This window comes from Thermobia domestica, chromosome 3 (genome assembly GCF_964235325.1).
Source record: "Thermobia domestica chromosome 3, izTheDome1.hap1.1, whole genome shotgun sequence".
NCBI lineage: Eukaryota > Metazoa > Arthropoda > Insecta > Zygentoma > Lepismatidae > Thermobia > Thermobia domestica.
Genome location: NC_137456.1, coordinates 140,331,870 through 140,346,712, shown reverse-complemented (window position 1 = coordinate 140,346,712; position 14,843 = coordinate 140,331,870). Strand labels below are relative to the sequence as shown.

The window sequence follows — 14,843 nt, the reverse complement described above, 5'->3', positions numbered from 1 at the left end:
TGTATTTATTGTAGGTTTTTTTCTGTAGGAATGATGTTACATTAATGGATAAAATAATATATTTATATTTTCAACTAGTATTACGAAGGCACTTATAAACTAAGATCTTGGAAACTAAATAACAATGCATAAGAAAATCAATTTTGGAAAATTTCTTAATAAACTTTGCTTCTATGATGATTTTCTTCAGAATTTCGTGATACACGAGTGCGCTACGTGTCGAATGAGATAAGATCGAAAGTTGTGAATATTTTCAAATGCTAAAGAAATATGTGTATAAAAAATGTGTGTATTGATGGCAACTTAACAATAAACACGTTTGTGCAATTCAGGTACTAACCATTAAATAGCACAGCATTTAGTATGATGACTGTTGAACTTAAGAATTTACTATTAATACTACTACTACTACTAAAATAATAATAATAATAATAATAATAATAATAATAATAATAATAATAATAATAATAATAATAATAATACGTATTTTCTATTATCCTCATCTGAGCAGGTGATATAGTAATATACGAGTCATCTAAACATATTACTTTTCCTCTCTGTTTTTTTCTTTTATTCTTGGGTTTATAGGAAGATATTTTTACAATTCCACATGTGCCCAATATTAAGCTCTTTTGTATTTTCTTTATGACTTTCTCTTCAATTCCAGTAGTTTCAAGTACATTTCTCAACATCTTGTTGACTACTCCGGTATCCGATATTACTATTGGTATTATTTGTAGATGTCTTGTCTTTCATTATCCTTTTGTCTTGGAGCTAGTGGTTTGTACTTTTCTATTTCATCTCTATGTGCTTTCTGCAAGTTTGTTGTGTTTGGTATTGTGATGTCTGTTAGATTATCTCTTCTTCCTTTTTGCTTATTATTGTGATTTCCGGCTTATTATGATAAACTTCTTTATGGGTTAATATTGGTATGTCTCAATAAAGTTTGTGTTTGTCTGTTTCTGGCATGGTTACTATTATTCTGTTGTTGCCAATTAACAACGAAGTAGAAAGAAGTTGTAAATTAAAAAGTGAGTATATTTGCCAATAGACAGGAAAAAAAAGAACGCGAAAAAAAATTGCTGAAGTAGCCATATTATAGATAGATCAGAGTCACTATTTTATAATATATTGTGATTCAGGATCTGGATTTTTTGTAATTTGTTTGTCCCCTCCCTTGCCCCTTTCCCTCTGCAATGGTTCACCGAGTTATTCATTTTCTGAATCTTCGTTCTGTTCTGCGTATCCTTCTTCTTGTTTCATATGTGTAGGTCACTTAATGACTGAGGTGCGAACATTTGAAAATAACTGTGTGAAATCCGCATTAAAAAAAAATCGGTTCGATATCAATTGAATAAGCTTAATAATTGGTAACTTAGAAGTTAAAGATAATATTTTGACAGTTAAAAGTCAAATTCTGATTCAGGTTTATTGTGATGCCCAGCTACACTATTCCTATTTATGGGAGGCCCGGATTCGACTCCCAAGGGAGCTCATGTGATTTGGATTTCACGTTAATCAGCAGGACCCATCTCATATAGCCTCGCTGCTGAAAGGAACGTTCAACTCAAAATCAACTCAACTTAACTATTCCTATTTTTTTTAAAAAAAAGGAAGTTAAAAAAGGAACAAATCATACATTTTTTAAACTTTATATTGGCGAGTCTTATGGAATATACTCATCAATCGTTTGGCCATCCCTAGTATAGATTATCCAAATTACAATCACTTAAGCAGGAATATTAATTCCGGAGGAATACTAATTTGCTTGTGCAAGGCATATATATATACTATATATATACCTATATACTATGTAAATATACTATATACCATATACTATATACTATACCTATATACTATGTGATCAAAAGTATCCGGACATCTCCAAAAACATACGTTTTTCATATTAGGTGCACTGCACTGCCACCTACTGTCAGGTACTCATTATCAGTGACCTCAGTATTCACTAGACATCGTGAGAAAGCAGAATGGAGCGCTTCGCGGAACTCACGGACGTCGAACCTGGTCAGGTGATTGGCTGTCACTTGTTTCAGAAGTCTGTACGCGAGATTTCCACACTCCTAAACATCCACTCTGTCTGATGTGATAGTAAAGTGGAAACATGAAGGGACACGTACAGTAGAAAAGAGTACTGCCGATCTCGTCTGTTGACTGACAGAAACCGACGACAGTTGAAGAGGGTCGTGAAGTGTAATAGGAAGACATCTATCCAGACCATCACACAGGAATTCCAAACTGCATCAGGATCCACTCCAAGTACTATGGCAGTTAGGCGTTAGGTGAAAAAACTTGGATTTCATGGTCGAGTGACTACTCATAAGCCAAACATGACGTAGGTAAATGCCAAACGACGTCTTGCTTGGTGTAAAGAGCGTAAACATTGGACGATTGAACAGTAGAAAAACGTTGTGTGGAGTAACGAATCTCGGTACACAATGTTTCGATCCGATGGCAGTGTGTGGATATTGCGAATGCCCGGTGAACGTCATCTGTCAGCGTGTGTAGTGTCAACAATAAAATTCGGAGGTGGTGGTGTAATGGTGTGGTCGTGTTTCTCTTGGAGGGGGTTTGCACCCTTGTTGTTTTGCGTGGCATTCTCACAGCGCAGACCTACATTGATGTTTTAAGCACCTTCTTCCTTCCCACTGTTGAAGAGCGATTCGAGGATGGCGATTGTATCTTTCAACATGATCGAGCACCTGTTCATACTGCACGGCCTGTGGTGGAGTGGTTACACGATCATAACATCCCTGTAAAAGACTGGCCTGCACAGAGTATTGACTTGTATCCTATAGAACACCTTTGGGATGTTTTGGAACGCCGACTTCGTATCAGGCCTCACCGACCTACATAAATACCTCTCCTCCGTTCAGCACTCCGTGAAGAATGGGCTGCCATTCTTCAAGAAACCTTCCAGCACCTGATTCAAAGTATGCCTGCGAGAGTGGAAGCTGTCATCAAGGCTAGGGGTGGGCCAACATCATATTGAATTCCAGCAGTACTGATTGAGGGCGCCACGAACTTGTAAGTCATTTTCAGCCAATTGTCCGGACACTTTTGATAACATAGTATATATATATATATATATATATATATATATATATATATACCTTGCACAAGTAAATTAGTATTCCTCCGGAATTAATATTCCTGCTAAAGTGATTGTAATTTGGATAATCTATACTAGGGATGGCGAAACGATTGATGAGTATATTTCATAAGGCTCGAGAATATAAAGTTTAAAAAATGCATGATTTGTTTCTTTTTTAACTTCCTTTTATATATATATATATATATATATATATATATATATATATATATATAGAGAGAGAGAGAGAGAGAGAGAGAGAGAGAGATACAGTTTCTGCAAAACATGTGATATGGCTTCTCTTAATTCCCAATTCATTGCTCCATTTCAATTCCTCCTGTACAGCTTCCCGGTCTACAGGAAGAAAAATTTGTCCATCCTTTCTCTCTTTAATTAACCACTTAACGGTGAACGCTTCTGTAGAAAAACTTTCGAAAAAATCATAATTTTTAAATTTTATGTTCTATATCTATCATAAATGTGTTCTTTCATGACCAATCTTAATTTTCATTTAGAGCTGAATTTAGACAGTTATAGCAGGTGAAAAAAAAAACTTTTGGATTATTCCCAGTTATTTCGGACACATATATAAATAGAATAAAATATCCATTGAAAAGTTATGCTATATATGGCAATAATCTTTTACATTAAATAGAAACAAAGCAAAAGTACAATTTAATAAACTGCGCGAAAGAAAGAATAATCCGTAACTCTATGGCTGCGACAACACTGAAGTATAGTAAATGAATTGTCACAATGGTAGAACCCTCTAGTGTTAACTGAATAAACTACAAGGTAATAGTTTCAATCAAGTGTAAGAGAATCTCCGGCAATATCGCGAGGAAATACTTCAGGTTGATCCAAATCAGAACGTAAGAAAGAACAATGTCCGAAATAATTTGGGTTGGTCCATTTGGATATATCCAGGAAGTATTTAATGAACTTAGTGATAACCATAGACAAGTAAATGAAAACTGATTTGGGGCAAGATATGCAGATAGAACACGGTTCTAACTACTTAATTTACCACAATGAACTATTTATTGTGTCTAAGCATGATCTTATGTTTTATTTGAAGTTTATTTACTTGCAAGGAGGGTGAAAGATAATTTCGTAATCATTAAGTTCAAAAGTATTCACTATTGCCTTTTTAAATTCTTACAGATAGTTCAATAATTTATGTATATTAAACGTCAAATTTTCACTGACAGCTGTCACCATTTTCAACATTTAGGTTAAGGAACAGTATTTTGGTAGGGAGAATAATATTTTAATTTACATACTCATTACCCTTACTAAAACATTGTTCCTTACCCAATTTTTGGAAAGGTGACAGTTGTAAACATAAAATTCTAGTCTGATATATATATATATATATATATATATATATATATATATATATATGAATGAATGATTTGTAAAATTTAGAGGAGCAAACGTGAGTACTCTAGAATTTATTGATAAGATTTATTTCCAGTCGGTTCGCATTACAGTCACTTCGTAGTTTATTCATTTTAAACAAACAAAATAAATTGATATAGTTGTTGTTACAATTTTAAACATTCATATAATATTTATTTGATGTTTTTCTATATGAGACACGAATTCATAGTTAAGCGAGAAATCAAAAATATTTGTTCCGACAACAGTGACTACATAAATACACATGTCAGAAGTGTTCCCTGAACATCAATATTCTATTGTAGTAATTAGTGCAGAAGTATGTTACTAATAATCCTCCAATTTCTAACATTTTTCATAAATGTTTCAACTTCATATTAATAAATTTAATTTTAAACCTAATTTTTTCTAAGATATGTTAGTATTATAAAGAAAATTTATATATATATATACATATTTCGGAAAATTATGTATATTATGCATATAGTTTAAGACTTATTTAATTTAAATAATTTAATTAATTTGTTTAATTTAGATATTCGATTACTACTTAAATTTAAAAAGTTATTTAAAATTTCATATGATCAATTTAAATACACAATTTACGAAAGTGACAATAATAAACTTTATTAGCGTGCTAAGATCAACTGAAAGTAAAAATACAGTATTTTGTTATATGATAATTCAATGCTATTATTGTAATTGAATGCAGTAGAAACAAGTTAAGAAAGCAAAAGAAAATACTGTGCTAATTAAACATAAAATGAATCAATTTAAAAAGTATACTTTATCAATTTACCCTACGTTAGTTCCTGAGAAATGAATTAAAAATAAACTCTAGTAACATTAATGAAGACTCCAGTCCTAGAGATAATATTTGAGGTGAAATAGTATTACTACTAAATTTGGATTTCTAGTAAGTATTAGGAAGATGTAGGCAAGATAGGAAGACAATATTAAGACAGAACTCGTAGAAATACAAATATAAAATAGAGGCTGAATCCAGTTGACCAAGGCGAGAATTCCATGGAGAGCGTTTAGTTTTAGTACAATATACAATATATTATAATTAATTATATACAATTATATTATATTATTTATATATAATTAGTTATTTTATACAATATATTGTAATTACTTTTACCTATCGTAGATAGGCGGCTGGGGTTTAGTGTGGCCAGTTTATGTAGCTATAAAAAGTGTACGGAGGTTTGGAAATAGAGACCTGCAGGGAAGAGACAAGTTTGGAATTAGGATTAGGGATACCACTCCAAAGAAACATTGAGTAGGTATGTCATTTTTTAAAGCATACAATCCTTCGTTATTTTCTAATTCTAATATATTTTGGGTATAAAAAGTATTCTGATTTTATACAGTGTAATGTATACATTTTCTTGTGAGAACTCGTTACGAATAATATATTTTGTTATTAAATAATTCTAATGTTACGTGTATTAAGTTTAATAGTTTTCTCTAATATATATAAGATCGGCCAAATACAGCGTTTTGTCAAAGTGAGAAATATTTAGAGATTTTAAAACTAAAGTATGTCCAAAATGGTCAAGAGATGGATTTAATTCTCTTATGTACTGAACGCACAAATTTATTATTTTGAAAGTTTTTATGGTGTTGAATCATGTAAGTGAAGTTTCAAAAATATCGATTGTATCTTGTCTGTTTTAAAGCATACTTATTAAGTAAAACCTCTTTACTACTTGAATAAAGTAATAATAATAATAATATTAATAAAGTGAAATTAATTGATCAGAAAATACTAAAACGTTTTTCTAATATTCACAAAAAATATTTAAGATGTCTAAATTATATTTTTATCTCTGTACATATTGTATTTGAGTCAATGTAAAATGTATTATGTTCAGTAGTGCTTTATTATAAGAATCGGTACTGTACTTACCGATAGCTTAATTAGAACATCAGATCTAAAGACGTCAAACGGATATTCTTTTGTCTTCTTTTTCTTCCAATAATAAAGTATGATCTTTCGGTAATTCACTGTATTTGAGGATTTTACAATATGATCACAATACACGACAGCCATTTTTCATTATTTCTCAAACCTAATGTTTTAATTTTTCTCCGGTTTTCTTGCTTTATAGCACATTTTCTACTGAATGAAATATGAATCAAATAAATATTGGTAAGCAAGAATGTAGAAACCTCAATTTCAAAAACCACTGATCTGTCACATTATATGTATTGTCACATACACATATAAAAACTATTTTGTGTATATGTGGTTTATTAGGCATATCCGTAGCACTTAGCACTCACTTTGCTATACCCACTGTTTCACTTTTTTGACGCACGTACACGATGACAGCATGCGATCGCCTGACGGTACATCTTCCAAGCACTGACCCCTGTCAGAAAACCCACGAGCGGTGACAATACAATACAATACAATAACGACAGAGGAAATCTTCTTGAGTTTGGGATTATTATTATTATTACCGGGTTGGAAAACAAGTGGCTCCTTCCCCCCACTGTATTTCTCTTTAGTATTAATTTCTATCTTACACATTTTACAGGAAAGGAAAAAAATTGCCACACAGACAACTCTGTTAGATGATTGGAAAAGACCCACCTGTCACAGCGGTCAGCTTTCGGTGTCCAGCACGCATTTGCCCCCTCCCCACTCCGTCTGCGCCATGCCCCTAAGCTCTGACTTATAAACTTTCATTAGAGACTATATGAAAGCAGAAAGAGGACTATTTATTATTTTTTTAAAAAATAACAAGGAACAGAAATGGCATATATATGGATATGTGTCTGTGTTTATTTGTGTTGGACAGAATACTGAAAGATACGTATTTATGTTTACATTATCTCCAGCTTTTAGTAAATAATACTTTCTTACTATAAGCCGTTTCATTTGAATATATATATTTAAATACATCCCGCCCACCATTTATCCAACTGGCCATTTGCCTATCGTGTTCTGTTATTATAGTAAAGTTTTGTTTCTTTTTCAGTTTCTTTTAGTGTCTCGTAACGTTTTCTGTCCTAACCTCCTTCCCCCTCTCTCTCTTTTTCTCCAAATGTTCCCCCTCCCTTTCTCTCTCTCTCTCTGACAACTGGCCAATTGCAATTAACAAAGCAATCTCTCCATTCAAACTGATAAAGTTATATCTATTTATTAAAAGTTTTAATTCAGTAAATTGATTGGCCACTTTGTTCCACACATACCATTTGTGGACTTACGTCTACAAGTATTAGAAGAGTAAGAATGGGACGCGGAAACGAAGATATCGAAAATTAAACAAAGCAGTCATTTTGGGGATAAGTTTGATAATCTCTATACTTTCTATCAGCATAGAATGTTCTTGGACATGTGATACTTGGACAAGCCTATGTTACCTGGAGTTCTAGAACATTTGAAAATCTAAGGGAAATTATGATTCAGACTTTAACTCTAATACAGAGGTTATGGGACTCAATTATAAAGTTTATCAGTTAGTTGTGTAGGTTTATCTGTGAGATAAAAGATGCCGTGAAAGTGATACCTTGACTCTGAAAGTGTATCTGTTTCTGTTCAAAGAGTTCTGCCTCATCTCATACCTCGCTACATTTGTCCCATCTTGTCTTGTGGGCAGCAGTGTAGCCAGCAAGCTTTATTAGAGCGAGTCAATGATTTTTTCAAGTTTTTTTTCTTTAAATACTAAAAGCAATTCGAATACAGAATATGAAAGTATTAATAACTCACCATACATACATACATATATTATTATTATTATTATTGTACCGTGTGTGTGGGTTTTCTCGGGTTTCCTCTGTTTCCTCCACCTTTATTCATTCCACCATTGCCTTCATTTCTTATCATCACTGTATTCTTTAGCCTAGCCGGATTATCTTGGGACGAAAAAACTGAAAAGATTTCGTTTCATATTATTATTATTATTATTATTATTATTATTATTATTATTATTATTATTATTATTATTATTATTATTATTCAATACGCTACTGCATTGAAGCATGAATCTTGATTTTGCGTGACATTAGTATCACAAGAGAAAGGAAATATACCAATAAATTATTTTTAAGAAGACAAAATTGTTTATGAATGTCCATTAGTTTGGCTTTGCATTTATATGGATGTATGGGCTAGGGAAGGAAGAAAAATACAAAACTTAGAAATAATAATAATAATAATAATAATAATAATAATAATAATAATAATAATAATAATAATAATAATAATAATAATAATAATAATATCAAACTCAGTCTCAATTGGTAACTGTGTACATTTAATTAGGCAAAGTAAAGAAGAGGCAGAGAAGGAGATTCAATATTTTAAACAATTTAATGTGCTCATATGTTTTTTTTTAAGTTTTCCTCCATTTTCTGTTATAAACATTATTTATTTGCTATTAAGTATTAAATAATGTTAATACATATATAACAGATGAATCCCATCTATTTACGAATAGTAGGCCACTTTTCTCTCCCCTTCGAGGCTACACCTCTGTTTATGGGAAATCCTACTGTTGCATTTAACCGAACTTGCAAAAACTAGTGGTTAGAATTGTTGTTTTGTAATCGGACCGTCTGGGTTTGAATCCACTAGCCGGTTATTTTGACTAAGGATTTACAGGGTTTGTTCCTCAATTTTAGAACGACGGAGCAATGCCTTTAATGTAGATGCTGACTGACATAATTTAACTGTTTTTCCCATTTTTATTGACAGGTAACTATTCCACTGTACAGTGCCCTTGCAAGCCGTAACTTGAAATTAGACGAACAAACAACAAAGAAAAAAGTAAGTAAATTGATAGAATTGTCCATTGTTTTGTTTTCGGGATTTCTTTCTAATTTTCTGGATTTTTTCTAATTTTCTATTTTTTTCTATTTTTTTCCGTCAGCAAATGCAAAATATTTCAACCCTCTTCCTCAGCCTTTGGATACGTATTTGAATGAAAGTAGAATGATAAAAACCCATAAAATATCTTATTTTAGAGATAAATTTTGAACCCCTCAATATCCTTGGGATATTCCTTGTAATCAAAGCAAAATTATAAATACTTAGGTCGAAGTAGGTACTGTTTCAAAAAATTCATTTCAAACTATCCAACTGTTTTCTGGTGATACGATCACAAGCAACATGCAACGTCGATTACGATATGAGGAAAGAAATGATAGAGAATAGCCTCCTCCCCATTCTTAAAATAGAAATGTTCAAAATCGCTGAGGTATATGTCACTTTATTTTTTAATAAGGAGCGTATATGCAATGTATCATTTTCCTAACTTGACGGTCTCGTGGGATGCTGTTCTTTAGGCATAAAGGTTGAACCCTCTCTATCTCTCTTAGTGTTGCCACGAGACGAGACGAGACGAGACTTCAGGCTGTCTCGTCTCGTCTCGTGTAAAGCGTGTCGTGTCTCGTCTCGTGTCTGGTCTCGAAAAAATGCGCTCGTCCCGTCTCGTGTCTCGTCTCGAGAGGTTCTGTCCCGTCTCGTCTCGTCTCGTCTCGTTTGTCTCGTCTCGTTTGTCTCGTTTTGTCTCGTCTTGTCTCGTAAAAAATATGGCAGCATACCATGGGAACGAAAGTTAAATGTAGCAGGCTGCACCATGCTAATCAAGATACAACTAAGTTACAAGTATTAACCAGAACACAAAGACAAGAAATGTCACGGTAACTACACCGTGAAGCCTTCACCTCTGGTGTATGTGGTAGTCGGTTCGATCTCGGTTAGTGCCATGTAAGCTTTGTGGTGGACAAACATCGAATGTGTGTGGGGGCCGCGGTAGCTCAGTGGTAGAGCGTTCATCTCTGGCGCTTGGGGTCTCGGGTTCGATCCCAGCCCCTGCCAAGTGAACTTTGTGGTGGACAAACACCGTGTGCGTGGGTTTTCTCGGGGTTCTCCAGTTTCATCCCACTTTCTTCATTCCACTATTTCATTCATTACTCATCATCACCGTCTCCTTTAGCCTAACCGGCATAACCGTGGGACGTAAAACTCAAATATTTCATTTCATTTTTCGAATGTGTGTGTTTTCTCGAAGTTGTCTAGTATTCTACCACTTTCTTCATTCCACTAATTTTCCCATCATCATCCATTCGGGGTGGGCCAAAGTTGCCTAAAGGTCTTAAAAATAAATTCAAATAAGCTCACAAGGCAAGTACAAATAGTTTACAAGATAATATATCTCTGCTGTTAGTTGTCTGAGGCTTCTTGACCCTGGCTTTTTTTTTTTTTTTTTTTTTTTACATTCTGAAACATTGAAATTTGTTTCACCAGTTTCAATACACGAATATACAGTAAATTGCTCATAGGTACGTTGAAGATGAAGACACTAATGTCAAATAATGTTTACACGACAAGCAAAGTTCGATGTAAAGGTGTCACCATCCCCGACACTATCGTGTACTATCAGCCCACTTGCTTTATAGTGTCTGTATACATATATATATATATATATATATATATATATATATATATATATATATATATAGAGAGAGAGAGAGAGAGAGAGAGAGAGAGAGAGACAGACAGAGAGACAGAGAGATGGAAAGATATATAGATAAATAGAGAGATAGAGAGATAGATATGTGTGTACACTTTGATTTCATATATTCCAGCCTTTAGGTTTCCATACCAATCCAAAAACTATTTTTCATTTTAGCATGTTTAGATTTGTTGCAATTATTTTTTTTTTTTTTTTTAAAAAAAAGCTCGGAACCAAATAATTTTATTGAGTAATGGAAAGTATTTGATTGAAATTTTATATGTTACTGCACAGTAAGCTCTACTTAAAGTGCCATAGTAATGGGAGCTGAACGACACATCGGACCAAAGAATGCTTGGGGCCAGTCTTCACCTCCATGGTACAAATCTGTTCCCATAACCGCAGGGTGTGTGCCACTATATGGTGGTTGCCCCGTTTGTGTAACAAACTCATGACAGTACACCCAGATTAGCTAGTGGTCTAAAAAAAGTTTATTTTTGGGTGGCCATTTTGGATTAAAGTTTCTTATATTGTCGTGATCTATTCGCAATCATACAACGTCGAAATTTTGACACATTGGGTACGGGGATTCGAACTTGTAACCGCAGATGATTGTATAATTTATCAATGAGGCATGTTGTGTTAATGCACGAATGATATCTTAATCAATCCATCTTAGTTTTTTCTTGCCATTCATTAGCATATTTACTTGGCCCTGTATAAAACTTTTTCGTAATATATCCACCACCGGTTATTAACCACTTTATTGAAAGGATCACAATATTATATTTTAGAACTGGTCTTTGAAATTAATTCTTTATTATATTTGCTTTCCAATTCTTTTAACTTCGTTTGTAAACATATTATTTTGGCTTTGTACATACTGTTAGACTTCAGTTTTTCGTTCTCTTTACGCAAAAAGGAGAGCTCTTCCTTTGGTTTATGCCCCTCACTCTCCACAAAACAAACGAAAAATAACATAAACAAAGAGTTATTTTTTATTTCAGTCACAATAGTTATTTCATCTGGCTGCACCCCAATGTCTGATTTGTTTTTTCTTTAAACGCCTAACTTCCGTACATTTAATTCTTTCATTATTTACATCAACACGGTTCCGTACAGTAAAGGTAAGTTTAGTGAAGGCACGTCTTGTTTAAACTTTTTCTTGGGTAGAATATTTAGAAGCTCACATTTTAAATTATGTCCATAAGCTTCGAGAATAAAATGATCGGAATAGACGCTGGCGTTTTCAACTTTAAAGATATCTTTCCGACAGCATTTCTTTCGCCAAACTTTCCGCAAAGGAACCGAGGGAAATATATGATAAATAACTTTGGAACCCGTAGTATTTCTACTATAATTGCGACAAATACTTAGTGTAGAATTCGACATGCTTATAGGCTAACACGAGCACTACAGTAATTAATATTTTCTTAATACAGGAAAGCAAGAATCACTCACTTTCCTGCAAAAATCAAAGAAACAAACAAGGGTAAATGACAAGGACCTTGGGCGAAAGCTGTTTCTGTTCCCGCCGTGACGTTACAATTTTACTGCATCTTCGGTTTTCAAAGAAGGGTAGTTATGACGCGACCTTAAAAGAGGAAAGGAACAGTAGGGTCGGCGAACCTTGGAAGCAGAGGGCAATTTCGCACACTGGTCAGATCAAACATTTCCGCGTAACAAAACGAAGGTCCCCCTGTAAAACCTCTTCATTTAAAGTGTTATTGTTAGTATCATAAATTTGCTGAAAGCAAACAATTTGAAGGGTTCGTCGATAATATCTGCTTTTTTTTGTCCTGCGCCCGCCTTCCAAACGAAGAGGTGAATTTTACAACATGACTGCTGTATAATAAGCGAGCGATTGGTAAAATGGTAAAAGTGTATTTTTATGTGTATGTGTGTGTGTGTGTGTGTGTGAGAGAGAGAGAGAGAGAGAGAGAACGAGAGAGAAGACAAAATATTAGTTGCAAGATGACATACTTCAATTGCCGTTTTCGGTTAATTTCGGTTCATATAGCAAAAAGAATACCGCCACCAGAGAATCCGCCATCTCAACCAGAACTTTCAACTACAGCCTGTAATGAGTGTACACCTTATCCAGTTTTCAAATTGAATAGATGGTGCGGTAGTTCGGTTTCTTGACCTTGTAAAAATCTTCCCTGTCTTTGATTTTGTTTCTCATCATTCCAGCCAGAAATGAAAAAAAAAATGAGAATTCCTCAGTTTACAGCAAGGGGAATTGGGGACAAGACATTAAGGATGATATTCCTGGAAGCTCATGTTATCACGATTGATTCATTCAATAGACAGAGGACACTTTTCTATGAAGGCTTTTCAACATGTTTTCTCACAAAGGGGATTTTCCTTTTGCAATCTATATGACCACTAGCAATTTCAATCTTGGCCATTCCCGCCAGCGTTTGCATTTTCGAGACACGAGACGGGACGAGACATTTCACGAGACGTCCCGTCTCGTCTCGTGTCTCGTCTCGTTTTCGAGACGGGACAAGTAGTCTGTCCCATCTCGTGTCTCGTCTAAAAGGGTTCCGTCTCGTCTCGTGTCTCGTCTCGTTTACGAGACGAGACGAGACGGGACACGAGAAATGTCTCGTCTCGTGGCAACACTAATCTCTCTTACAGGACGTCCTTTAATCAAAGTACAGTAAAGTCACGATTATCCGCGGAATTGGGTGGCAAGGGCACCGCAGATAGCGAAAAATCGCGAATAACCTGAAAAAGACTAGAAATAAAGTGCAAACACAAAAGAAAAATATGTTTCAGCATAAAAACTCTAAAATTACTCTTCAAAATTCCCGTTTTTCATACCTTACAAGAATCTGCTTCTCAGAGTAGAGTTGTACTTTGAAACGTGCACACTTGTTCGAAATATTGATTTTTAGAATCCAGTTTACTTTTATGTTTTAAAACATACAGTACTTATTTGCATGCGAAGCGTCAGTCCGCAGCAACTACTAATGAAAAATAATCGAGTGCGACTAAGTAGGATTTTAAAAAAAAAATGTTCGCTTCATTCGCAGATCATCCACTGACAGATAATCGTGGCTTTATTGTAAAATGGTAAAAGTTCAGCTCGAGGTAGTTGACAACTACATACAAAAGTCCATTTCTAACAGTTTAACCATTTCCCCGTGATTTAATCACCTACAAGATCAATTTATTATATAGAGTGCCCGAAATACGTCTAGAAAGTAAAATGAAATGAAATCTTTGAGTTTTACGACCCACGGTTATGCCGGTTAGGCTAAAGGAGACGGTAATGATGAGTAATGAATGAAATGGTGGAATGAAGAAAGCGGGAGGAAACGGGAGAACCCCGAGAAAACCCACGCACACGGTGTTTGTCCACCACAAAGTTCACTTGGCGGGGGTCTAGAAAGTAGAAATAGAAGAAAGTAGAACCATCATGATACGTACGCACACTACTTGAATATCTAATCAATATAGAATAAGAAAAGAGAAATCTTCGATAATGTAACATGAACCTTAACATCTTTATTACCAGCAGTTACTCAATGTATATAAATGCCTATGCTAGTCATTTCTAATTAAAATTTCACTTATCTGAAATTAGTTTTACTCCTATACTATAAACCAGAAAACTGAAATTTTGAACTTACCACCAGATGATGATGATGCTCTAGTATAGTCAACATTGGTCAAATACGGTAGACTATACACTTCAATTCAAATTTGACCAAAATCGAATATGGGAACGAATGTGTTAACAAAAAAACTTTTAAAAATTTGATACGACTCTTAAAAAATCACACTAAAAGCCAGAAAAATAAAATCACTAAAATGGAGACTATATAATAATAATAATAATAATAATAATA

The 14,843-nt window shown here is 34.0% G+C and overlaps 1 protein-coding gene across 3 annotated transcripts in view; it reads right to left on the bottom strand.

Moving 5' to 3' along the window:
• Positions 1-14,843, bottom strand: part of LOC145680771 (paired box protein Pax-6-like) — a 559,249-nt gene that overhangs the window by 387,267 nt on the left and 157,139 nt on the right. The window contains exon 1 of one of the 3 annotated variants that reach the window (XM_081751761.1): positions 6,426-6,991. The exons of the other annotated variants lie outside the window; for them this stretch is intronic. The gene's annotated coding sequence lies outside the window, so the exon portion shown is untranslated. Of the gene's footprint in view, positions 1-6,425; positions 6,992-14,843 lie in introns of those variants that run through there. 3 annotated transcript variants of the gene reach the window in all.